The sequence below is a fragment of the Thalassophryne amazonica genome, chromosome 14 (genome assembly GCF_902500255.1).
Source record: "Thalassophryne amazonica chromosome 14, fThaAma1.1, whole genome shotgun sequence".
NCBI classification, from domain to species: domain Eukaryota; kingdom Metazoa; phylum Chordata; class Actinopteri; order Batrachoidiformes; family Batrachoididae; genus Thalassophryne; species Thalassophryne amazonica.
Window position 1 is genome coordinate 80,436,755 of NC_047116.1, and position 20,478 is coordinate 80,457,232.

A 20,478-nucleotide genomic window follows, 5' to 3' on the forward strand; every position below is an offset into this window, starting at 1 on the left:
GCTCAATGTCTGGTTACACACACGGTCCTTTAGTGTAACGTGTCCGGGATTGCACCACTTGTTGTTTGCATAGACAGTGACTCCTGCATTTCTTTTGCCACTGTCAGCGCAACTCTGGTCCTCTCGCACCAACTGAAAGTCACGGAAAACTCACTGCAGAGTCTGGTACATTTTTGTGCAACCATGTCTTCATGAGTACAACACTGAACACTGTCGCTCCTCATAAGTGATGTTAATTTGTCCATTTTGTTTGCCAAAGTCTTACTTTCCCCATCACAATATAGAAGGAAGATACAGTCGATATCTCCTCTCCCTTTGCCACCGTCTCCTCCCGGCTCTACAGCCCCGGTATTTCTTCCACAGTTCTTGAGGGATATCATGTCTTTCCCTGTTCTGGCCACTTCAATGGAGCTCCATCAGTTGATCCCTTGTGTAAAAAAGGACCCCTGTCGCTGCTCCACTATGGTTGGAACCTGGCTCAAGAAAAGTACTCCAAACACCAGGAAAATGATAAATAATGAGTGACGCAGCATGTATTCACTGGCCAATAAATTCTTAAAAACGATTAAATTTAAAAAGTAGAGGAAGAAAAGTACAGTAAATATTTGTTAAATACATGATGACGAGTATCACTCTGCCAGGCAGCTGTCCATAACAGCTCTATCTGGGGAAAAAAAAAAAAAAAAAACTGACACTGAGTTTTGCAATAGCACTAATTATGTCCCCTATTTTAATAATCTATAGTGCACAGTCTAAAGTGCATAGCACAAATGCATCTGGGGCATGTCAAGCTCCACTTAGCACAAGTTGGGTGCAGGACAAAATCAGGTGTCATTTAGTCCTACTATAGTCATCTGTATACTTTGGGCATAACATGAAGAAAGCAGGGTGGCACAGTGGATTGTGGATAGCAGTGGTGTCTCACAGCAAGAAGGTCACGGGATCGCTTCCCACCTAGTCCTTTCTGTGTGGGAGTTTGCATGGTCACCCTGTGTTGGTGTTGGTTTCCTCTGGGGTGCTCCTGCATTCTCCCATTCCAAAGACATGCAGGTTAGGTGAATTGAATGACTCTATATTGACTGTAGATGTAACCCATGTGTGTGAATGAGTGTGTCGGTTTTATATTTGGGCCCTGCGATAGACTGGCGTCCTGTCTGTCCTGTCCAGGGTGTGCCCAGTTCATGCCCTATGACTACTAGGATTGTCTCCAGCCTGCCTGTGGACTCTTGATTAGAGTAAGTGAGTATAGAAAATGAATGAATGAAGACAGCAATAAGGGTGTCATAGCTGTGAATAAACAGGTGCGCAAGCAATGGTTAAATTGCTATTTAAATGGCAAACTCAGAAGTGAGAACCTTCTGGTAAGGAGAAGGTTCTGTGTGTCAATTATTAAGCACACAGATGAGAGTAGCAGACACCACCAAGCCTATAAATAGTTGTTGAGCAGCCAGTTTGCTCTGTGTAAGCCTGATCTCAGAAGCTAAGCAGAGTGGGGTCTTGGTTAGTACTAGATGAAAGACCTCTTTGAAAGACCATGGGGTGTGTGTGGTGTTCTCTGTGAAAAACTGGTGTTGCAAAAGGAAGGACATCCAGCATAAAACTTGTGTCATATTCCAATACGGATTGTTCCAGGAACATCTGAAGGTGAGCCAGCTTCTTCAACTTTTCAGCCTGACATTCATGAGCCAGGAGAACAGGAAAATTTGCACCTCGGGCTAAATCTGACGATGTACAGTTGTGGTCTTCAGTTTGCATACACTCATCATGGCATGAATGTTATGGTAATTTGGGGCTTTATTGATGTCTTTTAATTGTTCTTTTGTGCCAGAGTGGAAATGATTGTACAGTATACATCATGAATGACTTTCAAAACGAAGAATAGGGTGTATGAGTTTGAACTTATTTTGGTCCTTCTCAAATCCACATAGGGTCAAAATTATACATACAGGCTGAAATAAATACATACACTCCCACAGAGGTGTCAAGTAACGAAGTACAAATACTTCGTTACTGTACTTAAGTACACTTTTTAGGTATCTATACTTTACTCCATTACTTATTTTTCTGCCTACTTCTGACTTCTACTCATTACATTTTCACACAAGTATCTGTACTTTCTATTCCTTACATTTTTAAAACAAACAGCCTCGTTACTCTTGGCTTCAGTTTAATGTTTATATATATAGTTATATACATATATATATTTCACGTCATGTGCGCCTGTAATCAACTTTTCTGCAGCGCGGCTTTGTTTTGAACCTTGAACTAATCAAAGCAGTGGTTCGCCGATTGAAGCAATGCTTCGACCTATTGCTTCGTTTATTCTTTCTTTCGCTTAATTTTCCCCCGCTAAAACCCTAAAGAGCATACTTCTGTGAGTATTATTTACCTTTTCTATGTTAAACCGACCTGTTATGGTCTTCTGAAACAGTTGATAGATGTTTTTTATAACTTAAAAACGGGAGCGACGCTAACGCGTTAGCATGTCTATGGCATTTTCAATGTTAAAACTTAGCATTAAGCAGTTGCAGGTCTCATCACGTTTGGGTGCATTTGTTTTCAAATTGTAATATTTCTTACATTTATTTTTGTTTATATATTAATAATCTAATGATTATTATATACAATTTTAGAGAAAGAGGCAAAAAGAACCTGAATAGAAACACAACAGAAAATATAAAAGCAACTAACAATGAACATACATAAATAAATACATACATATAGAAATAAATAATTGTTTCCTGTGGACACCTAATGACTCTTACACCTCCACTTCATCCGTGTCTTATTTATGTTTAATGACAATTTGTGTCGGTCAAACCATATTTTCAATGTGTTAATTTCTTCAGTGATTTCCTCCAGAACTATCTGCCAAACTAGAAAACTGCTGCATCCTAGTAAGAGCAGAATACTACTGGAATGAATTTGAATAAGGAAAGTTGTGGGTTTTTTTGTTTGTTTGTTTTTTCCTCACTAAATGGATGCTGCACTCACTGCAGTTTATTGTCTGGAATAGTCCCAGATTGTATTTCAGAGCTTCTAGAATTGAAACATTTTCGTGCAGGTGGTGTTGGGGGGTAATTTTGGGTTTTTGGGTCTTGGGCCACATGTAGAATGAATCAGTTTAAATTAAGCTTTCAATTCATATAGTGGCATCTACCTTTTTTTTTTTTTTTTTTTTTTAAGGTTACTTTATACTTTTTTTTTTTAAGTAGGTTTTGGAGTACATACTTTTTCACTTTTACTTGAGTAAAGAGGTCAAGTTGATACTTCAACTTTACCAGCGTGTTTTTAAACTGCAGTATCTATATAGTTCTACTTAAGTAACAAATGTGTGTACTTTTGACACCACTGCACTCCCACTAATATTTTGTTAAATCACACTTAGCACGAATGAGCACGAATGAAGCTGAATTAGGCCAAATGGGGGGAAAAAACCACAAACTTTGAGGCGCAGTTGGAGGGACAGATATTCGGACTGCCGTGTATGAATGCCGTACGATCACTTGACTGATTTGTGCACATTCCATGTATGCTTACAAATGCTGTTCAAATGAAGTTTGAACACAGTATGAACACCCAGACTGCTGTTAGAATGGAGTAAGAATATGAAGATACACTTCAATGCTATACGTGTGCACTCCAATTGCTACCCAAGTTCTGAAGGTCCAGGAGGCAAACATGGGGTACCTACTTTGGGTAGCCCCCATGTTTCAGCCTGTCGATGGCCGCATCGGAAGCGCGGCGTGCACCTCCGCCGCTGTGGGCCCATCTTTAATCCAGTTGTAAAGCTCCTTAATCTGTGTGAATGCCCAGAGTGTCCTCACGAAAGCCATATGAATCTTCCGAATGGTTGTCCACCTGGCTGTCTCTCACAGTTTCTCGGAAAATTTGATTCAGCGCTGCTCCAATCGCTCAGCCATTTCCCTGACAATGAAAATCTGATGAGGGGGGTGGACCAGTGCTCACTCAAAGCCTGCCCACAGGCGAAGGACGCAACCGACAGGCATGAAAAAACTCACGCATGCGCACGAAGGTTCAAGCTTGGCTGCTGCAAGTGCACATGATTCAAATCCATATAGGTTTTTTAAAAAATAAAAAGGTTGGATAGTTTTCTAACAGACCTCGTATATCCCAGCATGTTCTCCTTCCACCACTAGATCGTATTACTAACATGGGTGCCATCTCTGATGTGAAGCAGAGAGTTGTCAAATTTGATAGGATCTGTGGATTACACCTGAGCCTACTTTGTTGAAAATTACAAACCTGTCCTTAACCTTGGGTTCTATCTCTAAATGTTTTAAATCTGCAGTGTTTAAACCAATCATTATGAAACCTATCCCAGACTTGAGTTTAATGAAAAACTATAAACTGATATTGAACCTATATTTGCTGTAAAGTGCTTGGAAAAGTGGTTCCACAGCAGCTTGTGGTCCATCTTAATAAGAATAAGCTCTTTGAGCCACTGCGGTTTGCTTTTAGAATGCACCACTCAACAGAAACATTGCTTACCAAAGGGGTGAATGGGCTCGGACTCCACTATGGTGTTACTATTGTTAGATCTTAGCACTGTATTTGACACAGTGGATCATTGTCTACTACTGCAGGGGTGGCCAAGTTCGGTCCTCGAGAGCCACCTTCCTGACACTCTTAGTTGTCTCCCTGCTCCAACACACCTGAATCCAATGAAAGGCTCATGAGCCTTTCATTGGATTCACTGAACTTGGCCACCCCTGTACTACTGGATAGGCTTGAGAATTACTTTGTGATGTAATGTCCTTTTGTGGTTGACATTTTATTTATCTAGTCAATTTCAGTGTGTCCTTTGCAATAATATCACTTCAAATTGTGTTCCTATGAAATATGGGATTGCGTAAGGGTCTGTTTTAGGCCTCCTGCTTTTCTCCCAGATACTATGACTTTTTGAGATTAATTTTCATTGTTACGCTGATGATTCTTAGTTGCACATGCTGATACCTGAAGGTAATATCAAGCACATTCAAAATTTAGATGATTGCCTGACTTCAGTGACCCACATATTAGAGAAATCACAAGGACTGCTTTCTTCCACCTCTGTAATATTGCAAGTATTTGTCCTATCCTGTCTATGGCTGACACAGAGACTCAGATCCATGCCTTTGTCTCATATAGATTGGATTAGTGCAATGACCTATTCTCTGGCACAGTCCAGCATTAGGGGTCTACAACTTTATACAGATGTTGCTGCTAGAACATTAACTAGAAGCAGAACTTTTGCCCCTGTTACCCCAATTTTGGCCTCATTTCACTGGCTTCCTGTTCCTTCATGGTCAGATTTTAAGGTTTTGTTGCTAACTTACAAAATCCTTCATGGATTAGTGCCTCCCTGTCTTACTGACCTAATTAAACCTTATGTGCCAGCCTGGGTTCTGTATTTTCAAGACACACAATTACTATGTGTCCCTAATGTTAAAAATAAGTTTTCTCTTATTGTGTGTCTGTTCTGTGGAACAGTCTGCCTTTTGAGATAAAATAGTTTAATTCTCTGGCGTCATTAAAGTCTAGATTAAAGATTCATCTGTTTTCCCTTTCCGAGGGCTAACATACTTTTCATTTTCAAACCATTTCCCGCTCCTTGTAAATTGCATCATTACCAATGGAGCAGGTCTCACCCTCATTATATATAAATTCTGAGTCTGTTTGAAAATTAAATTGCTTGTTGCTGGCAACCACATTAGTAACCTCAGTGCTACTGCTGGGAACTACTGTTTTAGATGCTGTTACTTCCAGCTGACTGATTTTGGTCTCTTTGTCTCTGTCTGAGGTGCTGGGACCTACAGTTTAAGCTTTCTGCTGGATAAAAGGATGTTGATCTACAAAATCTGTCAACATCCAAAAATTGAAATGTTTTAGAATTAGATCTGTTCTGAACTTTAATTTGCACGCTGATTACTTTTTTGTCTGTACTTTGTTCATTTCTATAGCATCACTACAGTGTCATCTTCTGCTGTAGTGTGCTGGAGCAGCAGGCTGAAGGCAGCTGACACAAACAAATACGCTCATCAGGAGAGCTGGCTCTGTCCTGGGGGTTGAGCTGGAGTCTGTGGTGGAGGTGTCAGAGAGGAGGATGGTGAGGAAACTGTCCTCTGGACAGCACTTCCTTGATGCCACACTGATGTCCTGTCAGAGCAACTTCAGCCATAGACTAAGACCACTGAGGTGCATGACATACTTCCACAGGTCTTTCCTACCCGTGGCAATGAGACTGTATAATCCCCCCTTCTGTAGGATGAATGAAGAATTATTGAAGAGTTATTCACATACTCAGATTTATGTGCAATATTATCAAATATCTTGTGCAAATGTCTTCCAGTCATTTCATAAAATTTGTTGTAGTTATTGTAAAAAAAGTTCAGTGTGAAAAAAATGTTCAGTGTGAACTGTTTTGGTACTCTGACAAAATAATTTTCTTTGGGAGAAATTAAGTTGATCTCATCTTATTTGAAATGCTACTTGTTCGAATGGTCTAACCATTTCAATTCAATTCATTTTATTCATAGAACACCAAATCACAACAGAGCTACATTAAGGAGATTAATATGGGTAAGCAATGGCTCACCCCTCTGAGTCTACACTGCTTGAGGTTTCTTTCTTCCTCAAAAGAAGTGAGACAGTTTTTCCCTACCATTGTTGTCCATGCACTTGCTCAAGGGTTTGGTAAGGTTAACCTTTACCCATGTGAAGCACCTTAGGGCCACTTTGTTGTGATTTGGTGCTACATAAATACAACCCCAATTCCAATGAAGTTGGGATGTTGTGTAAAATGTAAATAAAAACAGAATACAATGATTTGCAAATCCTCTTCAACCTATATTGAATTGAATACACCACAAAGACAAGATATTTAATGTTCAAACTGTAACTTTATTGTTTTTGTGAAAATATTTGCTCATTTTGAAATGAATGCCTGCAAAACATTTCAAAAAAGCTGGGACAGTGGTATGTTTACCACTGTGTTACATCACCTTTCCCTCTAACAACACTTAATAAGTGTTTGGGAACTGAGGACACCCATGATTGCGTATAAAAGGAACATCTCCAAAAGTCTCAGCCGCTCATAAGGAAACATGGGGTGAGGATCACCACTTTGTGAACAACTGCATGAATAAATAGTCCAACAGTTTAAGAACAATGTTTCTCAACGTTCATTTGCGAGAAAATTAGGGATTCCATCATCTACAGTCCATAATATAATCAGAAAATTCAGAGAATCTGGAGAACTTTCTACATGTAACCGGCCGAAAAGCAAAACTGAATGCCCATGACCTTTAATCCCTCAGGTGGCACTGCATTAAAAAACAACATCATTTTGTAAAGGATCTTACAGCATGGGCTTAGGAACACTTCAGAAAACCATTTTCAGTTAATAAAAGTGTGCTGTGGTCTGATGAGTCCACATTTCAAATTGTTTTTGGAAAGACCTGTGGCCTGTTAAAAATGTGGCGCATTATGAAGTGCAAAATACGACAACGGAGACCCCAGACTGTTGAACAACTGAAGTCGTACATCAAACAAGAATGGGAAAGAATTCCACCTACAAAGCTTCAACAATTAGTGTCCTCAGTTCCCAAATGCTTATTGAGTGTTGTTAGAAGGAAAGGTGATGTAAGACAGTGGTAAACATACCGCTGTCTCAGCTTTTTTGAAATGTGTTGCAGGCATCATTTTAAAATGAGCAAATATTTGCACAAACACAATAAAATTTGAACATTAAATATATTGTCTTTGTGGTGTATTCAATTGAATATAGGTTAAAGAGGATTTGCAAATCATAGCATTCTGTTTTTATTTACATTATACACAATGTCCCAACTTTACTGGAATTGGGGTTGTACAGTTATTCCACCATGGCAAAGGAACCATTCAAAGACATCATTAAAATCCCAATATTACTATGACATTCATGTCCATGATGAATCTATGTAAACATTTGACCACAACTATATCTGTCCACACAGGTCATATTTCTTTAAATAAGCTTGATCGTGACAAATGACTTATCCTCACATGCATGTACACAAATGCAGTTCCTTTCCATTATTACCTGTGTTAAACACCATTTAAGGCCTCTTGTTAATAAATAAATATAAATCAGCATAACTGAGAGCAGACAGTGTAAAAGTGTGTTCGTATGTGTGAGGTTGCACATTACAGGACATTTGTACTTGAGTGTAACCTGTGTTGTGAGGTGAAGTGGGTTCTCCATGGAGCCAGCTGCTGGCAGATAATATGGCAGGCTGAGCTGTTGCAATTGTATTTCCAATTTAACAGGCTGTGCACAGGTGGGAAGAAGCATGAGTGCTTCTGTGAAGGCTCAATATAATGGCACCTAACTTTAAGCCCACAGAAGCTACTGTGACACCCGGCTGTAACTCAGAGGCAACATGCTGACACTGTTAACGGAGGAGAAGGAATAACAAGCTGCTGTTCACAAGTGCCCTGACTGTATTAGTCTGTTGAAAAGCAAGCAATTCTTTTACACTACAATTACAAGTAAAGCTAGATCATTTGCAACTCTGGTTCTCAGAATGTTTCAATCGTCTTTGTCTGGCCTGTGACATTCATGTCACAGGGTGCTCTCCCTTTCACATAGAGAGGTATCATGAAATGAGGAATCATGAAATGGCTGGAAAAAAGGTGTCTGGTGATACTGATAACTTTTAGGAGAATCAAAATTCACCTCTATGGGGTCTCAACACTTTCTGTCTTACTATATGGTTGTGAGACTTAGTCACTAACTATTAGCATAAGGCAAATACTAATTGTTCTGTGGTACTAGGTACCTTTGGAAAATCCTTGGATGCTGGTAGAATGAGTTTGCATAAAACTAATGGTTACTTTGGAAGACACAAAGGAAGAGTATCACTTGCATTGTGAGGGACTGTCAAATTTGACATTTTGACCATGCAGGACTTTTCTCTTGGCATGATTCAACACACAGGTACAGAACCAGTTGGAGAATTCTAAGAGGATGCCCATATTTTACCTGGCTACTTTAGACATGGTTATTTTCAATAGGAGATGTGTTGTGTTTGTGACTTGTTGTCCGGGTGCTCCTGCTTCCTCCCACATCCAAAGACATTGCCGGTTAGGTGGATTGGAAACTTTAAAATTGTCCGTAGGTGTGCATACGGGTGTGAATGTGTTTGTTTGTCTATATGTGGCCCTGCGACAAACTGGTATCCTGTCCAGAGTGTACCCCACCTCATGCTCTGTGACTGCTGGGATAGGCTCCAGCTACCCACAACCCTTAATTGGAATAAGTGGTTGAAGATGGTTTCCTTTGCAATTGTCACAGTCCTCGTGTCTCGCTCCTATTTATTATTTTCTCTTCTTCCCTTCTCATCACAAACAAGGATATTTGTTTAGCAAGACATGAAAGGTGAGGTACGGCCAGAGATGTTTCAGAGTGCTAATCCTGTGATGTACAGTTTGAAGTGGATGCATTTGGACAATTTCAAAGACATCTGGAGACAGAATTGCCAGTCGGCCTGCGTTGTCATGGCAGCCAAATGCAGTACTATCCTGTCCTCTTTATCCAAGGAACCTCTGTTTGTAAAATGAAATAAAAAAGCAAGGCAGATGCAAAATGGATGATGGGAATATTTTCTGTAATTACAAAAAAGATCTGAAGCCAAATAGAATAACTACGTAAAGTAAAAATCACAACATGGACAATTATGACCTGGGACATCTTGTTGGACTAGAAATCAGTTTGATGAGTGTTTCTTCATCCTCCTTGCTCCACTTCCTATTATCATAGTTCAGCTTTCTCAGATGAGTGACAAATTAAATGAAAGCCCATCTTCAAGGGCCAAATGTACTGAGATCCCAGATTATGTGTTAAATTGTGTATGCACTTGAAACTTTTGCATGTTGGGGATGAAACAGTTTTGAGGTTGATTTACTCAGAATAAATGTACAGTTTTTAGCGGCAGTAAGGTGATGTAGGCAGCAATATGTAAATAAAGATTTTGAGCATGTTACTGGCCATAAGAGCAAAATTAAATTAAATGTTAATACAGACAAGCTGAAATTACTTTTCGTGTTCAAAATGGCATCAACAAATTAAATGCAAGCCTAATGGATGAACACTTTTGCAAGGCACTATATCTATCTATCTATCTATCTATAAGTCTCTAATATGTGCATCTATTTTTGGTCATCCTGTTAGACACAGAGGCATTTAATCTTAAAAGTAAAAACATGAAATAAAGTTAAATTTGCCAGATGTTTACAATGAATAATATTTATTTATTCATTTATTCATTCATTTATTTATTCTGTGCAGCCCCTGCACTGCAACAGCATTCTGGAACAGAGGACTTTCTCGGCCAATCGGTTAACACCAAGATTTCAAAGTTGCAATATACAGATACTGTCAGCACCTGTTAACTTTCCTTTTGACATTGACAAATCATGTTACAGGTGCAAACCTCACCTATTTGCATGTTCCCTCCCTGAGTTTTGTGCACTCATGTGGACAAACCCCAAATTACAGTACATATTCATAAAGGCAAACATGCTAAATTAAAATATGCACTATTTTGCACATTTGACATATGCAGTCCCTAATACACAGTTAGTCGATCAGCATACAAGTGTATTTGTGAGTGCAATGGTGTGTGTGCGTGCATGTTTTTACACACAACCTTTTTGTAATTTTGGCCCAAAGTGTGTTTGTAAAGTAATGGGCCACCATGTGCTCTCAAAACAGCTTCAATGCATTGTAGCATTCTTTGCAAAAGTCGATGGAGCTCAACAAGATGGATGGAACACAATTCTTTCAAATGGAAAGCACTGTATAATGTTCAGCCAGTAATCTCCCTGGTGACTGTGAAGGCCATAGCATATGAGTCATATCATTGTTTTACACATAAAACCATTCAGTGTCCCCCTTCATGCCCTGTGGATTTGGTCACTGTCATCTTGGAAGATTCTGACACCTTTAGGAGAGAAATGTTTCACCATAGGATACAGGTAATCACTCAGAACAATGTTGTGTTGATTTACAGTGACCCTTTTCCTCAGAAGGGATAGGTTTACCTTAACCATGCCAGCAAAAAGACCCTTACAGGATAACAGGAACCACTGAAACCCTGTAGGGGTCAATTATTCAGGCTTTTACTGTTATATTGGAGTACACTATATATGTACTTGCCCTCTTGCCAAAAATATGATGAAGGATGACTCATCTGAAAATATTACCTTTTTTCCACCTCTCAAAAGACCAGTGCCTATGGTTTATGTGCCCGTGAACTCTTAAGTAATCATTTATCTTTGTAGCGAGGGCTTGTGCACTGCAACCACACTGTAATATCCCTCTCCATTTCACTTTTGATGCACCGCTCTTGTTGACAGTTTGATTACATATTTCATTGGCATTCTTAGTCATCTCAGAAGACTTGTTATTCTCTCTTTTATGCATCACACTCAAGCAGAGCATCACGGTTATCAAATAAATGCAGTGCACCTGTGTGGAAGCATCTGTCTTCATTGTTTTTTAAATTCCTTTATTCAGCCTTTTCCTGAAATCCAGTGCACTTGGTCTTTCCTGAATGCGCATGGGAGTATTCGTCATAACCCATGGAGCCCAAAAGGTGTTTTCTGGATTTATGATACCTTAGGGCCCCTTCACACATAACACAATTGAATTTGACTTACATGAAGGAGGAATTGCATGCATTGTGAAAAATTGGAGCTGCCTCCAACACCTTGTACACATGTTGCTACAATTATTGGCACACACCAGAGGCTGAAAGACAGACAGTGCCTGTGCGAGCTCATTCGATCCCTCTCGTGGCAGGTGTCGGCCAAATTCCAGGTGACACACACGAACATCTAACACCGCTCACCTGACACTTAGAAAATGTGTGGCCATTTATACTGTTAGCATGAAAACAGTCAGCAGATGATCACTTTTGAGCTGGATGTGAAAAGCAACACACGTAGTGCATGCTCCCCCAAAACACGTGGTGTGTGTGTTTCACATACCCCCTGCTCCCCCCTACACATGTGGTGTGGGGGAGCACACTTGCATAAAATGATATATGTACAACCCCAATTCCAATGAAGTTGGGACATTGTGTAAAATGTAAACAACAGAATACATTTGCAAATCATCTTCAACCTATATTCAATTGAATACATCACAAAGACAAGATATTTAATGTTCAACTGATAAACCTTATTGTTTTTGTGCAAATTTTGTTCCTCATTTGAAATGGATGCCTGCAACACATTTCAAAAAAGCTGGGATGGGGCAACAAAAGACTGGGAAAGTTGATGAATGCTCAAAGAACACCTAATTGGAAACAGGTGAGTGTTATGATTGGGTATAAAAGGTGCATCACCAAAAGGCTCAGCTGTTCACAACCAAAGATGGAATGAGGATCACCACTTTGTGAACAACTGCATGAAAAAATAGTCCAACAATTTAAGAACAATGTTTCTCAACATTCAGTTGCAAGGAATTTAGGGATTGCATCATCTACAGTCCATAATATAATCAGAAAATTCAGATAATCTGGAGAACTGTAGGGGAGGTGATGGTCTAGTGGTTAAGGCAATGGGCTTGAGACCAGAATGTCCTTGGTTCAAATCCCAGCATGACTGGAAAATCACTAAGGGCCCTTGGGCAAGGTCTTTAATCCACTAATTGCTCCTGGTGTGTAGTGAGCACCTTGTATGGCAGTACCCTGACATTGGGGTGAATGTGAGACATTATTTGTAAAGCGCTTTGAGCGTCTGATGCAGATGGAAAAGCGCTATATAAATGAAGTCCATTTACCATTTATAACTTTCTACACGTAAGTGGAGAGGCCGAAAACCAACACTGAATGCCTGTGACCTTCGATCCCTCAGTTGGCACTGCATTAAAAACCGACATCATTGTGTAAAGGATCTTACCACGTGGGCTCAGGAACACTTCAGGAAACCATTGTCAGTTAACACAGTTTGTCAATACAACTACAACTGCAAGTTAAAACTCTTCCATGCAAAGCGAAAGCCATACATCAACAACATCCAGAAATGCCACCACCTTCTCTGGGCCTGAGCTCATTTGAAATGGACAGACACAAAGTGGAAAAGTGTGCTGTGGTCTGATGAAAACATTTTAAATTGTTTTTGGAAATCATGGACGTTGTGTTGTCCAGACAAAAGAGGAAAAAGACATCCAGATTGTTACCAGTGCAAAGTTCAAAAGCCAGCATCTGTGATGTATGGGGGTGTGTTAGTGCCCATGGCATGGGTAACTTACACATCCGTGATGGCACCATCAATGCTGAAAGGTACATCCAGGTTTTGGAGCAACATGCCATCCAAGCAATGTCTTTTTCAGGGACGTCCCTGCTTATTTAGCAAGACAATGCCAAGCCACATTCTGCATGTGTTACTACAGAGTGCGGGTACTAGAGTGGCCTGCCTGCTGTCCAGACCTGTCACTCATTTAAAATGTGTGGTGCATTATGAAGCGCAAAATACGACAACAGAGGCCCCGGACTGTTGAACAACTGAAGTTGTACATCAAGCAAGAATGGGAAAGAATTCCACCTCCAAAGCTTCAACAATTAGTGTCCTCAGTTCCCAAACGCTTATTGAGTGTTGTTAGAAGGAAAGGTGATGTAACACAGTGGTAAACATACCACTGTCACAGCTTTTTGAAACATGTTGCAGGCATCCATTTCAAAATGAGCAAATATTTGTTATGTGTCGGACGCAGCTCGGAGAACCGACCAGCGTTTGAAAGACCCAGTATGAAATAAGCAGAGCACGGTACAAAGGCTAACTGAATTTAATACATAACAGTGATACATAAAAAACAATGTGCGGTCTGGCGTGGTGCGCTCCCAGCAGCGCTAACGGTCCGGAGCCAGAAGCTGTTCGGACTCAAGGACCCCGCCGACACCCCCCAGGTGGCCGCAACAAACCGAGTCTGTGAAAGAAGGAACCATTATGTGAGTCCACACTACACACAGAGAGAACACTTAAAGGTGTACAAACAACAAACACTTCCTGGCTTGATTACTAATCAACTTCCCAACCTGCAGGCATGGAACATCCAGTTCACAAAACTCCACTGCAGTGGAAGTCGATACATGACTAACATACAGCTCAATATAATAAATGTGAGGGACACCACATTTACTGACTGTATAAATGTTAGTCACAAAATCTAACGTACCTCAGGAAGTGTGCTGACGAGCGTGAGACCTCACCCCCTCCTCTTTCACAGACCGTGCATCAAACCTGGACGTTCTCTGCATCCATTGATGATGAGATGGCTCCCGAGACGACGATCTCACCCGTCTGGTCACAAGGTCGAGTCTCTGGCAAATACACACTGTGCACTCCAGTCTTAAATGCCACCATGTTCCAATCCATGCAGATGCACCACAGCTGTGAGTCCTGATGAGCCGCAGGTGATCAGCCTCAGGTGATCAGGGTGAGGTCCTGATAAACTCAGCAACACAGCCACTCAGTTCCAAATGCAAACCACCTGGAAGGAGAAGCAAAGGACAGAAACAAAAAGGCAGCCAGGCCCCCCCAGCCATATAACAGTACCCCACCCTCACGGGAAGCCTCCCGGCGACCACACAAACCTGGCCCAGGAGAAACACCCCCCTCCAGGGACCATGGCTGGAGACCGCATCTGCATTCGTCGACCAACAGAATGATGGATGTCCTCTCTGGCTGCATCTTTGCCTTTGTTTCCGTCAGTCACTTAGCACAGGTGTGGCCAGGAGTTCTTAAACCTGTGCGGTCAGTCTTTGTCCAACTGTGTTCACAGTCTGGTTAGTCATAAAACCAAAAAGACAAACACAAACAACCAAAACCCCCCCCCCCCCTCCCCAGAGGCCCATTCCATCAAACCCCGGGAAGGGGAGAAAAGAAAAACAACCCAAACTTAAACTAACAAATAAAAATGCTAACACCCCCCCCCCCCCTCCCCAGAGGACCATTCCATCTAACCCCGGGAAGGGGAAAAAAAAAACCCAAACTGAAGCTTGCAAATAAAATGCTAACACCCCCCGACATGTAGGGACCAACACCCCCCAGAGGACTTCCCGCCAGCTCCAGGGGTAATAACCACAGCCGAGGTCCCTGGGATCCAACGTCACCCACGGGGACTCCCAGCGCCTCCCAGAGGACCACTCGTCAACCCCAGGAGACGCCTCCCCTCAGGACCAACGGACCCAGCCCCGGCCGTCTATGGCTAGATGGACCCACAGCCCTTTCCCCCCAGAGGACACCACAGTCAAACCCTGAGGGCGAAACTGGGGGGAAAAAACAAAAGGAGAGGAACTGTTTTTTTTCCACACCGTGCTCAGACTTTTTTACAGCACAAAGTTGGTAAAAGAGGAAATTGTTCAGCTTACCTTTGATTTGGAGGTGATGATTGTAGAAAGAAAAGCTTGTTGAGGATCAAAATTAATTGGTAAATAAAGCATATTTCACCGACAAAAAAACTTTAAAATTGTCACGCATGTCATTGCATGACATGGAATTACAGCTATGCAGCTGCATAAATCAGACTTTAAATTTATTAAATAAGTTATCATGAATTGTAAATTTATGTAAATTTAATAGCTTAACTATTTTTATATTTATTTTGATAGTACCTGTACCTGGGTGTGTTGCTGGATGTGGTTGAATTTTTTTCAATCATTTAAAAAAATAAAAGGTTCATTCAGTAGTTCAGTGCAGTTGGCTCTGCAAGTCTGGAGGAGTTTCTGTAGGGAAGGGCCACCATGAGCCTCTCGTCCGGGTACCACCCTCAGACTAATGGACAGGCAGAGCGGGCGAATCATGATGTGGAGCAGGCCCTGCGTGTGTAACTGCCGCACACCCGACGGCTTGGAGTAAACATCTGGCCTGGACTGAGTACGCCCATAACAGTCAGATCTCCTCGGCGACTGGCCTCTCCCCCTTCGAGGCATGTTTGGGGTATCAGCCCCCGTTGTTCCCAGCCATAGAGAAAGAGGTCAAGGTCCCATCGGTCCAGGCCAACCTCAGAAGGTGCCGTCGGGTGTGGCGCACGGCCCGCTCTGCCCTTCTGAAAGCCCGGACGAGGGCTAAGGACCATGCAGACCGCCGGCGTACCCGGCTCCTGCATACCAGCCCGGGCAGGAGGTATGGCTGTCAACTAAGGACATCCCTCTGCAGGTCGAATCACAAAAACTGAAGGACAGATACATCGGACCATTCACGATTACCAAAGTCCTCAGTCCAGCTGCAGTGAAGCTGAGGCTGCCAGCTTCACTGCGGATACATCCAGTCTTCCACGTGTCCCGGATTAAGCCTTGTCACACCTCCACCTTCTGCACTCCCGGACCAGCGCCGCCTCCTGCCCAAATCATCGATGGAGAGCCTGCGTGGACCGTCCGCAGGCTCCTGGATGTTCGTTGACGGGGCCAGGGATTCCAATATCTGGTGGACTGGGAGGGGTACGGACCCGAGGAACGCTCCTGGGTTAAGCAGAGTTTCATCCTGGATCCGGCCCTCCTGGCCGATTTCTACCAACAACATCCCGACAAGCCTGGTCGGGTGCCAGGAGGCGCCGTTGGGGGGGGGGGTCCTGTTGTGTGGGCCGCCCGAAGAGGAGGTACTGCTGGCCCAACGCCAGAGGGCACCCTGCCTGAAGGCGGGCTTCAGGCACCAGAGGGCGCAGCCACCACCAGGAACTTGAGTTGACAGCTGTCACTTATCACCTCATCACACCTCACCCATAAAAACCTGAGAAGACACCACATCTTTGCCGAGAAATCGTCGAACCGTTCAGGTAGACACTCAGCCATTGTGTGTAATTCAGCTAAGCTAAGTTGTGATGTATTTTGCATCTGAGCTGGTATCTGTTGAACTGTGCTTTTGAGTTTGCAGCTCTTTCCACTGTCTGCCGAGTTGGAGGGAGTTGGTAAGAGTTGGCGTTCCTGCTCTACACTCTTACACTCGTTGAGTGGAGGCTGCACCTATAACTCAAGGAAGTAGTGAGATCAGGAGGTGGTGTTTTCTCCAAAAGGAATTACCTGCTGACTGTTTTACTGGGTGTGTGTACACACCCACTATTAACTGTTTCTGTTTCCTGCCAGCAGTACCCGATCTGACAGCTGGAGACGGTGGCCACCTGGGGACTCAGGACTTGGCGGCTCCGGGGTGTTCCAGATCCGTTGGCGGTGGAAATCGTGTGGGTCCCGACTCTTCTCTGGACGGGCGTCTCCTATCTTCGACCCTGCCCACACGACACCAACTTCATAATTGACTGTATTGTATCTGTATCCGTTGTGCACGTTTCACAACATTAAATTGTTACTTTGTATTTCCATTGACCATTCATTTACGCCTCCTGTTGTGGGTCCGTGTCATCACACTTTTCACAACACTATGTGTCTTTTTGCAAGGAATATTTTCACAGTTTTTGCTCTATGGCAAGATGCATTATCATCTTGAAAAATGATTTCATCATCCCCAAACATCCTTTCAATTTATGGGATAAGAAAAGTGTCCAAAATATCAACATAAACTTGTGCATTTATTGATGATGTAATGACAGCCATCTCCCCAGTGCCTTTACCTGACATGCAGCCCCATATCATCAATGACTGTGGAAATTTACATGTTCTCTTCAGGCAGTCTTTATAAATCTCATTGGAACGGCATCAAACAAAGGTTCCAGCATCATCACCTTGCCCAATGCAGATTTTAGATTCATCACTGAATATGACTTTCATCCAGTCATCCACAGTCCAAGATTGCTTTTCCTTGTTTTTTTCTGTTTAGGTGTTAATGATGGCTTTCGTTTAGCTTTTCTGTATGTAAATCCCATTCCTTTAGGCGGTTTCTTACAGTTCGGTCACAGATGTTGACTCCAGTTTCCTCCCATTCGGTCCTCATTTGTTTTGTTGTGCATTTTCAATTTTTGAGACATATTGCTTTAAGTTTTCTGTCTTGACGCTTTGATGCCTTCCTTGGTCTACCAGTATGTTTTCCTTTATCAACCTTCCCATGTTGTTTGTATTTGGTCCAGAGTTTAGACACAGCTGACTGTGAACAACCAACATCTTTTGCAACATTGCGTGATGATTTACCCTCTTTTAAGAGTTTGATAATCCTCTCCTTTGTTTCAATTGACATCTCTCGTGTTGGAGCCATGATTCATGTCAGTCCACTTGGTGCAACAGCTCTCCAAGGTGTGATCACTCCTTTCTAGATGCAGACTAACGAGCAGATCTGATTTGATGCAGGTGTTAGTTTTGGGTGAAAATTTACAGGGTGAATCCATAATTTATTCCTCAGAATTGAGTGAGTCCTTATTTTTTTCCCTCTGCTTGGTCTAAAAAGTAACCGTTACTGACTGCCACAATTATTTTTCCTGATTTCTTATAGTGTTTCTTAAAGCCAGAAAGTTGCCATTTGAAATGACTTTAGTTTTGTGTCATGTCTGTGATCTGCTTTTTTTCTACAAAATTAAACAACTGAATGAACATCCTCCGAGGCCGGTGATTCCATAATTTTTGCCAGGGGTTGTAGGTGTGGAAGCCTGACTGCCATGTGTTTTGCATTTGTCAAGACTCCGGATGAATGTCAAATGTTGCTCTTCACAATCTGAAATGGCTCAGAATTCATTTATCAATCTCTTGAAATACACCCATCTCTGCAAATGCAATGAAAGTCAAAGAGGCAGTCTTCAACACTTGCAATTACATTGACCAAAAGTCATTCCAGAGGTCAGCAACTATCCTTAAAAGAGATCTTGTGCCAAAGATGGGTAGAGTCTTGAGCATCATAATATACTTGTTCACATGGGCAATATGTGACACTGTCAGAAGGAGGCTGTCTTCCACAGCAACTGTCAGTTTTGACATACATGCAATAATGCTGACAAACATGACAGTCCAAACCTGTAACATACAACAGTGTGAACTACTTGAATCATGAATACATTATTTGGTATTCATTTTTTATATAATATTGTGGATTGCTTGGGATTGCATCAGGTGCTGTTGCAGCATGTCTGGTGTCTTCCTTCAAACATTTCAAGGTCAGTGGCTCAATCAAGATGAGTGATGAGCAGAGTGGGACTCATAACACTGTTTTGCTAAACCACAATACTGTTTTTGAGCAGAATATACATTGTCTCATAATTGCAAGCCTCAGTAGCTTTCAAATGCCAGAACACTTTAATTTCACACATTTATTCTCCCACAATTAGAGCAATAACACTGTTGAAGATGGCTCTGATAATAATGGAATTCATAGACAGGTTGAAAGCTGTTGCTCATGCTTCATAAGAGCCTAATCTCAAACAGCTTTCACTGCTATTCATTAATGCAATAACCAGTGATTTCAAAGCTGGTAACTTTCATTGTCCTATAATGTTTCCACTTAATACCCATTTTTGTCCACATTTCCTTATTCAGATTGCAGGAGGCCTTTAACGACTGGTACATATATCCTGGATCCAGAACGTATTCACAGCGCTTCACTTCAACGATGTTCACAGAGTTGTTCTGAAGCCACTCCATTGATACCTTGGCTGTGTGTTTAGGGTCACTGTCCAGCTTAAAGATTAACCATCACCACAATCTGAGGACAAAAGGGCCATGGTGCAGGTTTTCATCTAGGATGTCTCTGTACATTGCTGCATCCATCTTTCTCTCAATTATGACTAGTTCCTGCTACTGAAAAACATCCCCACAGCATGATCTGCCACATGCTTCACTAAAGGGATGATACCTGGTTTCCTCCAAACATGATGCCTGGCATTCAAGCATAAGAGTCCAATCTTTATCTAATCAGACCAGAGAACTTTGTTTCTCATGGCCTGAGTCTCCTTCAGGTGCCTTTGGCTAATCCAGACTGGTTGCATGTGCATTTTACTAAGGAGTGGTTTCTGTCTTGCCACTCTACCATAAAGGCCTGGTTGGTGGATTGTTGCAGAGAGGGTTGTCCTTGTGGAAGATTCTTATCTCACCACAGAGGAATGCTTGGAGCTCTGACAAGACTGATCATCAGGTTATTGGTAACCTTCCTGATGAAGGCCCTTCTCCCTGATCGCTCAGTTTAGATGGGTGGCCAGCTCTGGGAAAAGTCCTGGTGGATCCAAACATCTTCCATTCTTTTGAATTCATGCTTGGTGTATGCTCTGACATGCACTGTCAACCGTGGGACCTTATGTGTAGACAGGTGTGTTCCTTTCTAAATCATGTCCAATCAAATGAATTTACACCAAGTGCATGTCAATTAAGCTGTACAAACATCTCAAGGATGGTCAGTGGAAACACAATGTACCTGAGCTCAATTTTGAGCTGCATGTCAAAGACTGTGAATACTTATGAACATGTGATTTCTTAGTTTTTCATTTTTAATGAATTTGCAAATGTGTCAAAAAGTATTTTTTTTTCACATTGTCATTATGGGGACTGTATGTAGAATCTTTTG